Genomic DNA, 16489 nt, shown 5'->3' on the forward strand with positions numbered 1-16489 from the left:
TCATGGCGTCAACGCATACAGTTGAAAGTACACGATACTAGAAGCTAAAAAAGTCTCAGTAAACATAGCGACGAAAACGCATACCTTAAGAACAAGGAGCAATTTTTCATCTTCGATACTGTGAAGCAAATCTCTTCTACAGAAAGCTCTTTGCTTTTCACATTTTGGGAAAGCATAATGTGGACCAAAACAAAGCCTACTGGAATATTTGGTTGAAAACAGTCCGTTTTGCTCTCTCGAGTAGAGAATGAAGTAATTACAAAAAAGTAAGAAAATACAATGAAATGTCTGTGACCAGATAAAGTTATGGGACTACTTTTGGGGCAAATTAACGGTAGCGTGGTTAATTCCAGGCAGAACATGCAGAACGGCTGCCACAGTTAGGATAGAGTAAAATTAGCTGAAAGGACTACCATCGGCAATTGTTGCAAGCGAGATCGATAGCGATAGAAAATATGAAATTACTCCTTGGTCCCTGAAATGAGAAGTACTGTTACATTTATTAAATTATTTCTTGGCCTCTGAAGTGAGAAATACTGTTACGATCTTATTGTGAGCACTAGTGTTGTTAAGGGTTCATTAGTGGGCACAAAATATAATACATCATACCAACCTTACTGACCTACTGATAAAACCTGTAAATTATTTTCATTACTGAGAAATGTATCATTTTTATATTCTCATAGTGAAAGTGCTGCACAAATATTAAGTTTTACTGTTGAAGAAAACAGTACAAGCGATCGATTTATTTATCGCACCACAAGGCTCTTGTATATGAAAACCTTATTTTGTTTATTTCCGTGAACATTAGTGTCTTGATGTAAGCGGCATAAAGTCTTGAAATAAAATTTTCCTTTTATTGCGTCAAGCTTGGTCTGAAAAGAGAGTAAATGTGTGCAAACGAAACGAGTAGTCGTTCTTTACGTCCCAAGGTTACGACACAGAATTGATGTTCAAGCAAACACGTGCACTAGGACCCGCAATTTAATTAACTACACACCTAGTGGAAAAAGATGCAAATAAAACTGTTATTAAGACGCTCTCTTCTTTACTTGCGTCCTTGTCGTCTATAAAATATCCTCAAAAGCAGATGTGTCTTTTTTCTTGGCATATAATTATGAAGCGAAAAGCTCTTGAAGTCATAAATCATCCGAATGAATAGACAACGAGTCAGATTTGTTGCGCGTCGTCGCTTCATTAGAGAAGATAATTAAGTGAGTTTTGAGGTGACGATAGGCTCCCCCAAAAACGTCACATCATATGTTCTAATACTGGTCTCGTGAACTGATCGGAGTTGGAAAATTCTGCATCTACGTACATGCTCCACTAACCACCGTAAAGTGCGCTGCAGAGGGTGCCTTCTACCACTATTAGTAAGTTTCTTTCCTTTCCACTTGCAGATGGATCTAGGGGCTGTCTTTATCTCAAGTAAAATGTGTGCAACAGTAAGAAAAAGACATTAAACAAGTGTCAATGACAGAATTATTGGACTTTCGATCTCAGGCAAATTGAGTTCATGTTGGTGAACTTTGTCAAACACATACTTTTAAACACTTTTCTTCCAATGAGAAATAAATTTATCAGTAGCAGTTTGGCAGATGTACAAAGTTCATTTAAAAAGATATTGCTTGAGTCTTTCTGGATTTCTTCCTGTATGCCTGAGTAAAACGTAAAAAAATTTTCACACAATGAACTGATAGAAATCTTTAGAAATAATAGGAGCATTAGGAGGTCTCCGTGTATAAGGTATAATCCTTGTGCCATTTTTTGTGAAATTGAGGCTGTCCTCTAAACAGCACTAAAACCTCAATATCCTTACCGACACAGAATGTGCACAAAATTACTTAACAAGATACTAATCAAGTGAGACTAAAGCAAATATGAGGTCCGTTCAATAAATAATACCCCACTTTTTTTTTCCTCAGAACATATTTATCGTTGTCAGAATTTGGTGACAATAAAATCAACATGTCTTGTCCTCGTCCTACTTTTCTACGTAGTCTCCATCACGTTCTTTGGCCGTACTCCAACTTTGTGGAGAAGTATGCATTCCCTGCTGGTAAAAGCTCTTGTCCTGTAGACGTAGCCATGTTTTCACTGCATGACTGACATTCTCGTCATCTTCAAACTGTGTTTCCCGTGGAGAATCTCTCCGTTGGTCTCAAAACGCTTCAACAATTCAGATGAAATGGCCTTTCTTTGAATCTTGTGATCCGCTGTGAGCATTCGTGGAACCCTCCTTGAATATCCGAGAGTCTCGATCATTGCAGACGCACTTCCAATGCTGACCGACAAATGTAGAGCCAATTGTCGAGTTGTGATACGCTGGTCGGCACGAATAATGGCATCCGCACGATTCAGCATGTCTGGAGCAGCGGCTGTGACAGGACGTTCCGAGCGTGGCTGATAATGGAGCTCTGTTTCTGCATTTCCTGAGGCTATAACTTTCTTTACGCATCGTCCAACCGTACTCCTATCAACTGCAGCATCGCCCTACACTGCACACAAACTTTTATGGATGTTCACCACGGTTTCTTTCTCTGTGCGTAAGAATTAAACAAGCACGCTCCTTGAACGCGAGTCATATGTAGTACCACTTTGACGTTGTACTGCGGCTCTGCCATCTGCTAGGACGGTTCGAAACTTCACCGGCGCACAGAAAGAGCATCAAATGTGAAGCACCAAAATGGACCTCTGTCTATGTGTATTAATGGCCTTTTAAAAAAATATCTCGGGCATTACTTACTGAACGGCCTTTGTAATTTTCAGAGGCGCAACTGCACCTCATCATCATTTTTCTCAACTTGTACTCCAAAGACAGAAACAAAGTGACTGAACAAAACGGAATTCGCGCCAAAATCGAGTAAACAGTCACCTTTTTATAGCCAATTTTTGTTTTGTTTTTCATATCTCCTAATTCTGTTTTTTAACTTTTCTGTAGGCTGCAGAGCGGCGTATTGTGCTGCTGCCAGCCCGCCCGCCTCTAGGGGGGCGGGGGGGTAGGGGGGGAGGGTGGAGGGGAGAGGGGGGGGAAATCGAAATCCAATAAAGAAAAAAAATCGAGTAAAATATACTAGAAGGAAAGATAGCGTCATCTGTGTGGAATTTTAGCTAACGATAATCAGGCGAAGGACGCAACTTATGAAGAAAAGTGTAAAGGGGAAGTGTGTATTTGGAAACGTATACATAATGTAATCAACACTGTCGCTGAAAATCATGCCAAGTGTCGCTACAGCGGACCAAATTTCCATGAATTGTTTAGTTTTATATTTTATTTCATTTTTCTTTTGAGGGGAAGGGAGCGAGGAGGGACGACAAACTGGGCGAAAACCGTTTCAACAAGTCAATAAAACATTCCGCAAATACGCTAGTATATTATAAAACAAAATTACGAAGCAGTAGAGCCTTTATATAACGGAAGCAAATACAACAAAAGAGATTCTAAAAAGTTACATCGCATTATCTGAAACAAACAGTGAACTAAAACAAGCTTCAGCTAAAAATTTTAGTACAACATGAAAACGGTTTCAGAGAAATACTGGTTCAGCGCCTCGTTGTCGGAAATCTGGAACACTGCGTTAAGGGCATATGAATATGCACAAAATTAACATCTTGTGTTACGATATATAGATGATTATTGTTTAGTACAATATGATCACAACTGAGAAAAACACAATACTAGCGTGGATGCTGATCTACATGCGTTCCTTTGTTACAGTTGTTCTTTGCCTGTTTACTGCCATTTGAAATTTCATTTTCTAAATTTACGTCATTAGGAATTGAACACTCGTTTTGATAAAACGCGCGCGCGCGCTTGTGTGTGTGTGTGTGTTTGTCTACTTGTTCATTGAGAGAATTTCCTATTGTGATGGGTTTCAAATAAAAGATGAAATGATTATCATTTTCTGCATTACCGTAGCTCAATTTTCGACATTCAGTCTGTGGTAACATTTTTGGATTTTGATATAACTGCTAAGTCTCGGTTGGTTAGCAAACATTAATTCTTCTGCGATGGTCATTCCTTCTGCTGTGAAAACGGAAGATAAAAAAAGCACTTCCCATTCAACCATTCGACTAAATTTTTGAACCGCCTATAAATATGAATAATGCATCAGATGAAACGCTGAAGATCCAGTTCATGGCACCATTGTTCCAAATATACGTAGGGTGCCTTGTCAAGTGGTAAAAATTAGTAATGTGAAAAGGAATTAAAACGGCATACCCCCTTCACTTTTCAGATGTGACCTTTAACCTCGTAAATGGTTGCTACAGCAATAATAATAATACGAAATTTCAGTGCAAGTGTTGTGAGGAAGTACGACGTTATGCATGCATACAGCTGGAGCTGGTTCAAATTCACAACGGCAGATAAATTTATTTTTTCCAGTGGAGGCCCGGGAAAAGAATAGGCCTCCGGTATGTTCTGCCAGTCGTAAAAGGCGACGAAAAGAACAAATCACTAATAGGGCTAACCCCCCTTTTAGTGTGATTACTTGGTTCAGGACAGAACTAAAGAAGCCTCGGACAAGCGCCGTCATGGTCGGGGACGGCGCTTGAACCCTATGCCCGCCCACAATGGTAATGACACTGCTAGCCAACTGGAAAATGATTTAAATCCAAATAGAGGTGTTTTGCAGGATATGCTTCCTGCAACCACCCTAGAAGGAAAACAAAGACAGAGGATGAGATGGTCAGATGAAGTTAATCGACACCTCATGTCCTGTTATTACCAAGCAACAAACCTAGGAACCAACACAACTGGATACAGATCACAAGTATACACAACATTTATTACCAGATACCCAGAATTAAAATTTTTAACAGAACAACGTCTAGCTGATCAGATTCGTGTAGTAATAAAAAATAACAGGATACCCCAGTCAGAATTAGAAAACATCAAACAACAAGTACAACAAATACTGGAACAAAATAATGTGCAATTAGAAGAAGAAGAAAATACAGTAATGGACTCAAACATCCCAGAGCAAACAAACAAAGAACAACACGCATCAATTAAACAATCAGAGGAAAATGAAATTTTAAGACAGCCACCAGCACAAGCACAAATAGAACATGAAGTGACACACATGTTAGATATAGAAGAAAAATTTCAGTTGACATATATAGAATACAAAGACACAAATACAGACATTAGACCATTCTTGCATAGACCACCAAATAGCCCACAAGTCGAAACAACAATAAAAACTATCAACACAATCATACACAACAAAATAAATGAATACACAACTATGGAAGAGTTACAACTACTGGTTTATGTAGGAGCACTCACTACACTAAATATACACACTAGGCAGATATCAGAACCAACCAACACACAGAAGAAACCCACAAAACCAGCATGGCAACACAGGCTACAGATCAGAATAGAAAAACTGAGAAAAGACATCGGACAGTTAACACAATTTATAAGAAATGAAATATCAGACAAAAAACGAAAAAGGTTAGGTAAAATCTCACAACAAGAAGCAATAGAGCAATTAGATGAAAAGAAGCAAAAATTACAAGCTTTGGCGAAACGACTTAGAAGATACAAAAAAAGTGAAAATAGAAGGAAACAAAACCAAACATTCAACACAAACCAAAAGAAATTTTACCAAACAATAGATAACACACACATAAAAATAGACAATCCACCAAACATAAGAGACATGGAACACTTCTGGAGCAGCATATGGTCAAACCCGGTACAACATAACAAGCATGCACGGTGGATACAAGCAGAAACAGATACATACAAGATGATACCACAAATGCCTGAAGTGATAATTTTGCAACATGAAGTCACCCGAGCAATTAATTCTACGCACAATTGGAAAGCCCCTGGAAATGATAAAATAGCAAATTTCTGGCTAAAGAAGTTCACCTCAACACATTCACATGTAACTAAATTATTTAACAGTTACATTGCAGACCCATACATATTCCCTGATACACTTACACATGGAATAACTTATCTCAAACCTCAAGATCAAGCAGACACAGCAAACCCAGCTAAATATCGCCCCATAACATGCCTACCAACAATCTACAAAATATTAACTTCAGTCATTACACAGAAATTAATGACACATACAACACAGAACAAAATTATAAATGAAGAACAAAAAGGCTGCTGCAAAGGAGCGCGAGGATGTAAAGAGCAACTGATAATAGATGCAGAGGTGACATATCAAGCTAAAACTAAACAAAGGTCTCTACACTACGCATACATTGATTACCAAAAAGCTTTTGATAGTGTACCCCACTCACGGTTACTACAAATATTGGAAATATACAAAGTAGATCCTAAATTGATACAGTTCCTAAACATAGTAATGAAAAACTGGAAAACCACACTTAATATCCAAACAAATTCAGATAATATCACATCACAGCCAATACAGATTAAGCGTGGAATATACCAAGGAGACTCATTAAGTCCTTTCTGGTTCTGCCTTGCTCTGAACCCACTATCCAACATGCTAAATAATACAAATTATGGATACAATATTACTGGAACATACCCACACAAAATCACACATTTGCTATACATGGATGATCTAAAACTACTGGCAGCAACAAATCAACAACTCAACCAATTACTAAAGATAACAGAAGTATTCAGCAATGATATAAGTATGGCGTTTGGAACAGACAAATGTAAGAAAAATAGCATAGTCAAGGGAAAACACACTAAACAAGAAGATTACATATTGGATAACCACAGCGACTGCATAGAAGCGATGGAAAAAACAGATGCCTATAAATATCTAGGATACAGACAAAAAATAGGAATAGATAATACAAATATTAAAGAAGAACTAAAAGAAAAATATAGACAAAGACTAACAAAAATACTGAAAACAGAATTGACAGCAAGAAACAAGACCAAAGCTATAAATACTTATGCCATACCAATATTGACCTACTCATTTGGAGTAGTGAAATGGAGTAACACAGACCTAGAAGCACTCAATACACTTACACGATCACAATGCCATAAATATAGAATACATCACATACATTCAGCAACAGAAAGATTCACATTAAGCAGAAAGGAAGGAGGAAGGGGATTTATCGATATAAAAAACCTACATTGTGGACAGGTAGACAATTTAAGAAAATTATTTCTAGAACGAGCAGAAACTAGCAAAATACACAAAGCAATCACTCATATAAATACATTGGCTACACCATTGCAATTTCAAAACCACTTCTACAACCCTTTAGATAACATAACATCAACAGATACGAAGAAAGTAAATTGGAAAAAGAAAACACTACATGACAAGCACCCGTATCACCTAACACAGCCTCACATCGATCAAGAGGCATCCAACGCATGGCTAAGAAAAGGCAATATATACAGTGAGACGGAAGGATTCATGATTGCAATACAGGATCAAACAATAAACACCAGATATTACAGCAAGCATATTATTAAAGATCCCAATACTACAACAGATAAATGCAGACTTTGCATACAAGAAATAGAAACAGTAGATCACGTCACAAGCGGGTGTACAATACTAGCAAATACAGAATACCCCAGAAGACATGACAATGTAGCAAAAATAATACATCAACAGCTTGCCTTACAACATAAACTTATAAACCAACACGTTCCCACATACAAGTATGCACCACAAAATATACTGGAGAATGATGAATACAAATTATACTGGAACAGAGCCATTATAACAGATAAAACAACACCACATAACAAACCTGACATCATACTCACCAATAAAAAGAAGAAATTAACACAACTAATCGAAAGATCCATATCCAATACAACAAATATGCAAAAGAAAACAGGAGAAAAAATTGAAAAATACATCCAACTGGCTGTGGAAGTCAAGGACATGTGGCATGAGGATAAAGTTGACATTATACCAATTATACTATCAACTACAGGAGTCATACCACACAAAATCCACCAGTACATCAATGCAATACTGCTACATCCAAACTTATATATACAACTACAGAAATCCGTAATTATTGATACATGTTCAATTACCCGAATGTTCCTAAATGCAATATAACATATACCGTGCAGTTAAAAGGAAGTGACGCTTGATCAAGGTCCGCGTCACTTTCCATTTTTAACCAGACTTAATGTCTGAGAAAGTAACGAAATAATAATAATGGCAGTGAAGGGAACTGATTAAATTTTCGATTGATTTTATGGTCCATTAACTGTAGTTGATGTGCAAGTTCTTTTAAGATATGAGTTGAGTCTTTTATCTGCTTTGGAAAGAAATTCTTTACCGATATTTGTAGCTTCACGCAAATGTATTTTCTACTGCTTCAGTTGGTAATGCATATGTGTGTTTGAATGGCAGACAACGATTTAGATGACTAATCTAATCACTTTGGTCAGGCGTTGACGATCTTACGTGCGCTGGTCTTCTATAATGCTATGAGACCCAGTTAATTCCCTGATGTTACTTACGGCTGTGTCCGACTATCAGTACGTCCATCGATGTGAATTTGTTTTATTTTGTTAGTGTAGGCATTCTGTGAGACATACGGTATATCCCCACGACGCTTTCGAAGGACTAGGTGACTTCCAAGAGCGTAATAGCTGTATGAATGGATAGAGAGCCTTGTTTAAATTGAAACCTCTGCCAGCATTATATCGATAGACTGCCACCACAGCAGCAGTTTAGACAGTCAGTTGCTCCTGACGAAGTCGATGGAGATAACCGTCGAAAGTTCGATGTTTTACCCTGAACTGATGTGGAGAGAGATCCGAGAATTCTTTGTGCAAAACCTTCGACGTGAAAGACTTCGTTCTCATATTACGATAGACTCCTTATCTAAGAAGTCCCAGGACACGGACGCCTGCACTATAACACTGGTCTAATGTATCTTTCCTTCAGGAATTTAAGGAAAAGGGACACATAGTAATTGAAGGAACTAGAGTATTGACTGAAACAGAGGATAGGACATCTTTTAGAGACGAAATAGTGAAAGCAGCAGAGAATAAAACAGTTAAAAAGACAAGGTCTAGTAGAAATTCTTGAATAACACAGGAAATAATGGATTTATTTGACAGAATCAGAAAATGAAGCAGGCAGAAAAGAATACAGACGTCTAAACACTGAAATTGATAGAAAATACAAAATAGCTTATCCGAATGGCTAGAGGTCAGATGAAAGGTGGAAGAAATATATAGAAAGGCCATACAAGGGAAGGAACTCGGAGGCAGTTTTATAGCTTTCCAAGGGTAAATTTGAAAAACGAATTAAAATTCATGGAGAATAAATAAAAGCTCTGAAGTTTGCCTAAGACATCGTAGATTAGGCTAGACTAGACTAGGAGTTGAATGCAATGGACTGTGTCTTAGAAATACACTATAAGAAGAATATGAAGAATGTATGAAGAACATCAAGAAAAGCGATAGAGAAGTGCTTTCCTGCTAGGTAAATCTACTGCACAATTAACGTACTGCAATCCGTGCAGAATCGTCAGTTAGATAGTAGTGTGCAATTACGTAAATGCTATTTCAAGTGTCTGACAATTTTGTGGGTCTGCGAGGACAATGTGGCAACAACAAACCTTTCATGAACGAAGCAAGTGACGAGTGGTTGTGTATTTGGTCTGACCAAGAAACCGAACAACCATTAAGCGAGTAGTAGACTACTGCATCACCACAAACAAAGATTGAAGCCCGCATCTCGTGGTCGTGCGGTAGCGTTCTCGCTTCCCACGCCCGGATTCCCGGGTTCGATTCCCGGCGGGGTCAGGGATTTTCTCTGTCTCGTGATGGCTGGGTGTTGTGTGCTGTCCTTAGGTTAGTTAGGTTTAAGTAGTTCTAAGTTCTAGGGGACTTATGACCACAGCAGTTGAGTCCCATAGTGCTCAGAGCCATTTGAACCATTTGAAAGATTGAACAATGAAAAGAAGGTGGAACAATGTTGTTTTTTTTCTTCGAAGGTTCGAAGTTAAACAATATTTATACTTTCGTGCCCTGAAGTTACTGCTTAACGCACTGTGCGTAAATCCACAGCCTGCAGTATACGTTACAAAAAAGGGTAACAAATGTCATGGACGAGAAGCATGAATTGGGAGCATACACGGAATCTTCCCGGCAGTCTTATTAGTTCAGCATTTGCGAATGTCACAATCCCCCCCCCCCTCCCCTCCTCCTGCGACTGACACAATTCCTTAACTAAGACTGCAAAAGGACCTAAAACTGACGAATTTACAATACGTAACTGGAAGAAAAAATTCGTTGAAAACCTTCACGAACAGAACAGTCTGTGTTGCTGACACCTTGGAAAAGAAACCATTTTTATCGCCACCCGTATGGAAGGATTTCTTGGATACTTTTCCTAATTTTGTACACCTCATATTCTTAGGCCTATTTCCCTGTACATAGACATCTTTACAGATCGAAATATAAGTTATTGGAACCAGGAAGTGCAAGGAAACTGAGGATAAATGATTGCAGGAAAAAAATGAAGGAAATGATAAGAAATTCTCAATGAGTGTACTGAAAAATCTAAAGACCTTCTAGAGAATTTGAAGCAAAGGCGTCAGCTATAAGAGATTACACTCTAAGCAGCCAGAAAGAGGGACCGATACACAGAAAGAGTACACTTGTGGCCTCTAAATGTGGGTGGAACTTTCCTGTAGCGTGGCAGAAGAAGATTAGTGTTTGGATTTAAGGGAAATAGCCTGACAGATCATTTAAACTTGCGGTCAACCGAGGTTGAATGCGTAGATAACACTCCTGAATTTTAGAATTATTGGGTGAAGCGACAAACATAAATCAAGTAAAGAAAATATTAGAAGTTCATGGAATTACAAACAGTGTTGGATATGCTTTTACAATATTTCAAAGCCATTTGTGTTAACATTACATAAACTACATTTGAATATACCATCTGGATAAGAACGAAGAGCCAGTTACCCAAAAACTTCATTCGTCGTGCTTGTACCTCGGCAAGATACCCCTCGTCACCGTACATGTTGTGTAACATGAACATTTGTACGACGTGTCCTCCGCCATTTACATTCCTTGACATCGTATAAAAGTATCTGTAAAATATAGGCCCCCAGAGCTTAATGTTTGTAGTTTATGAGTGAAAACACATTCATCAGTGACCTTGAGACATGCTTCCATTAGCTGACGTACAGGAAATGGAGAAGATTACGACCTCGGAATAGCACCACGGTTACTAGCAAGCAGCAGTTGGCTACAGTGTAATTTCAGCACTTTACTCGGCTAGCAGCAATTCCATGTTGAAACAAGTTCGCATTTAGAGGCCTTTCATCATCTAATTTGTGGTTAGAGACCAGATGCGAAGTACTTGGGCAGCAAACGTGTCCTAAAGGCCAGTTGTGTCTTCACGTAGGCGTCGCCGCTTTTCTGCTGGCTGCGAAACTGTCCGAAACCGTTTCATCTGCTGTGCTGTGGGTACATCAGTCAAGTTACGCATGTTGAAAAACAATGAAGCTAGCTGCCATTGGTAATGTCGTTTTCCCATTAACATTATATCTATAGAGTCAGCAGTGATAAGAGTCAGTTTCTAAATTTTTTTCCTTTCCCAACGCGCATTCGAGGACTGCTACGGGAAGCCGTGGACACTCTTCCTAGAGTCCAGTAGTGACAATGTAAACCTCTGAATTTTTTTCCTTCCCCAGGCTAGACCAAACTGCTACAGAAAGCCGTTAAAAGGAGATACCTGTGCGAGTTGTAACGAGACGTAACTCAACGAATAAGAACGCAAATGCAGAATGAATATCGTGTATGAAATACTAAACGTGAAATAGTTTGCATCACTTGTAAAATCACCTATGAGTTTGGTAATATTTTGCTATCGACGTCAAACAAGATAAACAATGTTACGACAGACATCAGCTTTCATGTAAATTAAATACTTAATAATCATAAGTGTTCCGAGACTCTTTCACAATGATAATTCTCCTCTACCTGGACATCGACTACAATAGACGAAGGGTACTGTATGGAATCATTAGCTGAAATAATAACAACTGTGCAGATAAAATTGAATTTGAGTCAGTCGTAACTAAACCAATGATCCTTTCCTATCAAATGAAATACCAAAGCATAATTTTAAGCTGTTCAAATTGGGTTGGAACCGGTACATTTGATGACGCAAAGATAAAGCGCCTTCGGCACCTTATATTTAAATAACACTTCGTTTAAACTGAACCCACATTTTTTAACTTATGCCGATAACCTCGTTGTTAGCTTATTTCACGTATGCGTGGTAATGTTAGTCAACTTTCGCGGTCAAACATCATCCTACCTGTTACTAGACAACATTGCACTTTGGCCAGTACTAAATATAGAACTAATTAAAAGAGATTAGTTTAGTAGAAAATATTCTGAACTAACCAACTTTACCATTCTGTACCAAACATAACGTTCATTTACTTACGAGGGTTGGTCAGAAACTAAGTACTTCCTTTCGAGATACATTTCCTATTTCATAACAATAATTCCAAGGTAATCAAACCACGAAAGGAATAGTTCAGTAGGCAACGGCATAATTGTGGGTTAAGGACCTCCCCAATGCTCAACTTTAGACAACATTCATTGCAGTAGATACGCTGGCACACCATGGAGGTTCATGAAGTAACACCGATTTATGACATTTCACCACAGTTCTTTTGTTTATTTGATCACTTAACTAAAATTCTCGAAGTCCACATTCGTGCTTGGAACCTTGTGCTTCTTGTGTAACACGCTCATTGAGCTATAACAGGCAAAAGTCAAAGCATTGTATGAAAAGTAATGAAAACGAGTATAGTAAGTTAATAATGATTTTGATATAACTTCCTTGGAGATACAGGCATGAATACATTGCATTACGGTTTACACATCTGTTCTTTCAATGAAGAGCTCGTACAATCACTGAACACCGCCGTTCCCATCGATAACTGTTGTCTTAAATTATCTCTCCATCTTAAACGATTCGCACTCCCACTGAAAAGTTTTTAACTGCCCCTTTAAGGACTTCTCTTATTTTTCCAGGAGCATGAATTAAGAGAAAAGAACATTTTGCCACAGGCTTTCTCTGACCACACTTGATGACCTACCCAGAAAATCGTCAACACGCCGTATTGTACGCAGCTCACAGACTGTTCCTTTCAGCATGCTGCGGTATGCGTCACTGTCTTCATGCCTGTGCCCAGCTGACTGCACATGTCTTGGGTACCGCTCTGGTGCACAATAAGTAGCTTACATGGTAACACACTGAACTGCTTTCCACGTAAGCTGTCAACACGCAAAGCAAGTATGTAATTATCACTCTATCATAGAAATTCCAAAATGTATTTCTCCACTCAGTGTCTATGAAAAAGCTGCTAATAACTGTTCATAGCCCGGCTGCATAAATATTTCAATCTCGAATCACAATTAAAAAGGAAATATTGTAAGTAATGCACAGGGAGATTCTGTAGGAACTTTTTCGAAAAAAATACATGATAAGAACTTATGTATAAGGTTATATTCATAAGAATAATAATACGTATATAAGGATAATGTGTAAGAGTAATATAATAATGGCGTGGAACGAGTTAGTTTGAATACTAATATCTACATATGGTTACATTCTGAAACTTTCTAAGCTTTTTTCCTGCAAAAGAAGAAAGGTATACAGACGTTTTGAGTTGGCAAGTCCTACTTACCATCTTTCACAAATTACAATAATGGAAACTCTTCTATGGAATAGAAGAAGTTGTCAAGAAGAAACTTCCTCAATTTGTTTTCGATTTTGCTGTCTGTCAGACATTTTATGTCACTGCATAAGTAACCAAAAATGTCTGCTCCAGCATTTGTGCCCATCTCAATGCTGAAGACAATGTTAATGTGGAGTCACATGTCCGCAGCGGAAATAAGTTTGTGTTCTAGAGTTTAAATGTTATTCCGTGATTACAGTGGAAAAGCGTTTCAATTTTGGATACCGAACTGATCCTCCGAATGGACGGGACATTTGCAGGTCGTATCGATGGTTTGCAGACACAGGATGTGTAAGTAAAGAGGCCTGGTCACCTTCGTGTTCCCGACGAAATTATCGGAAGAATTCAAACCGGCGTCCAAAGTAGTCCTACGAAATCTACTCGTCACGCCAATCGGGAGTTACAACTGCCGTCTACAACAGTTTATCGTATTTTGAGATTTCGGTTGGTTATGAAGTCGTGCATACTACCGCTGTTTCAGGCTCCACGTCATGACGTCAAACGAAAACGTGCAGCGTTTTCTGGCGAGCTTCAGGACGCTATTGACAGTTCTAAATTTCAGCCGCGAGGGGTAGCCGTGCGTTCTAAGGCGCCTTGCCACGGTTCGCGCTGCTCCCCGTCGGAGGTTCGAGTCCTCCCTTTAGTTTAAGTTAGATTAAGTTGTGTGTAAGCATTGGGAGCAATGACCTTAGCAGTTTGGTCCCATAGAACTTACCATAAATTTCCAATTTTAAAACTTTCACACAACGCTTCGTGTGCAGTGACAAAGAGATTTTTCATCTTAGTGGGAATGTAAACAAACACAACGTTCGAATTGTGGGTCCACAGACTCCTCACGCACACACACTGAACATGTACGAGATTCACCAAAAGTCAATGCGTTTTGTGCGACATCCCACTTAACTGTTTACGGTCCATTCTTTTCAGATGGAAACACGACTAACAGTCATCTTGGTATGTTACAAAACTAGTTGTTTTGGGGGCTGAACGAGAACAACTTCAGTTTTCAATAATACGAGACACCCACTCACTGGAGTCGACAAGTGTGTGAAAATATGAATGAGACTCTACCGAGCTTTAGGATTGGTCGTCAGACAACCAGCGTCGTACTGCGTTTCAGCTAATCTCCATGGTCACCGGATTTGAGAGCCTTTGACTTCTTCATTTAAGGACGACGTTTATGCACCAACACTACCACAAAACCTAGAAGAGTGGAAGAGCCGGATCCATACTACGGTAATAACAGTTATGATGAACATGCTAGCCGGCCGGAGTGGCCGAGCGATTCTAGGCGCTTCAGGCTGGAACCGCGCCACCGCTACGGTCGCAGGTTCGAATCCTGCCTCGGGCATGGATTTGCGTGATGTCCTTAGGTTAGTTGTTTAAGTAGTTAAGTAGTTCTAAGTTCTCGGGGACTGATGACCTCAGATGTTGTAGGGATCAGAGTCATGTGTGTGTGTGTGTGTGTGTGTGTGTGTGTGTGTGTGTGTGTGTGTGTGTGTGTGTGTGTGTGTGTGTGTGATGAACATGCTCACCCAAGAATGGGAGGAAATCGAGTATCGAAGTTGTATTGTTCGCGCCGCTGTTGGAGAATATATTGAATATCTGTAATCTAAACTTGGAATATATGAGAACACGTGTCCCAGGTTTCATACTTTTATGTTTTACAGTTTAATAATACATGCGTTTCAAATACATGTCCTTTTGAAACTCCCAGTGCAATAAGAGGAGGTAGTAGACACTGATTCGAAGGAAGTATCCCACATAGCATTTGTTCAGTTTTTGTTGGTTGCAGAGATAAAGCTGTTAGAACGAAACTCAGACAAAGATTCATGGCTAATCTTAAACAAAAGCTAAAAGTTAAGACAAAGTTGATTTTTGTAGATTCTGTCTCCGACTTCAATGAACGTTCGAATTCAATGGAGAACACCACGTTTACCTCTTGTCTCGAATTATATTATGAGGGCAATACTATTCATAACCTGGAATGTTCAGTTGGTCTATTGTTTTTAATTTTTATTTGTAGATTGCCCGTTCCAACCATTCCCAAAGGCCAAAATCTTAAGCAGTAAGGTCTGGATACATTGATAGACAAGAAAAGATAGTCATTCCACCGGGGAATGTTAGATTTAAATGATATGCTGGCTGTTGTTCAGGGGCCCCATCTTGCTGACGCAGATACCCAACGTGTTGGCCAAACGAACCTCATCCAGTAATTTTAGAGGCTTTTGCAGATAATGGAGAACTGTAAAATGGTCCGGTAACACAACAAGCAAAATGAACATATCATCATACCACAACGCACGTTTACAGAGAAGCATTCTTGAAATGTGTCTCCAAAGAAACATGTGGGGTATCTGTTACGAGTGCTACTTGATACAGTCACGAGTGAAAGTGACTTCACCAGTAAACAATGTTAATCGGTTTACAATTACGATTTGAGTTATCCAACAACAAATTTACAATCGTCTAACTTCATCCACTTCTCGAAGGTGTTGAATACACTACTAAACATTAAGATAGAGGCAGCGCATACGAAATGTTCGCCATGGTCGTGTATGTGGAACACTGATACCTGTAGAAATAGTGCGTGTGCTTTTTCAAGGGCTGCGACTTAACAACGGAATGTCTTCCGTTTCTTTCACATTCGTGTCATTTGCGATTTTTGTTGTGACCAGACTGAAATAATAAATGTTGGTTCCTTGACGGCCCTATGAGATGGGTCATTGGAACTGTAACATACGAAATATTAGTTCAGTTTATT

This window comes from Schistocerca nitens, chromosome 9 (assembly GCF_023898315.1).
Source record: "Schistocerca nitens isolate TAMUIC-IGC-003100 chromosome 9, iqSchNite1.1, whole genome shotgun sequence".
NCBI classification, from domain to species: Eukaryota; Metazoa; Arthropoda; class Insecta; order Orthoptera; family Acrididae; genus Schistocerca; species Schistocerca nitens.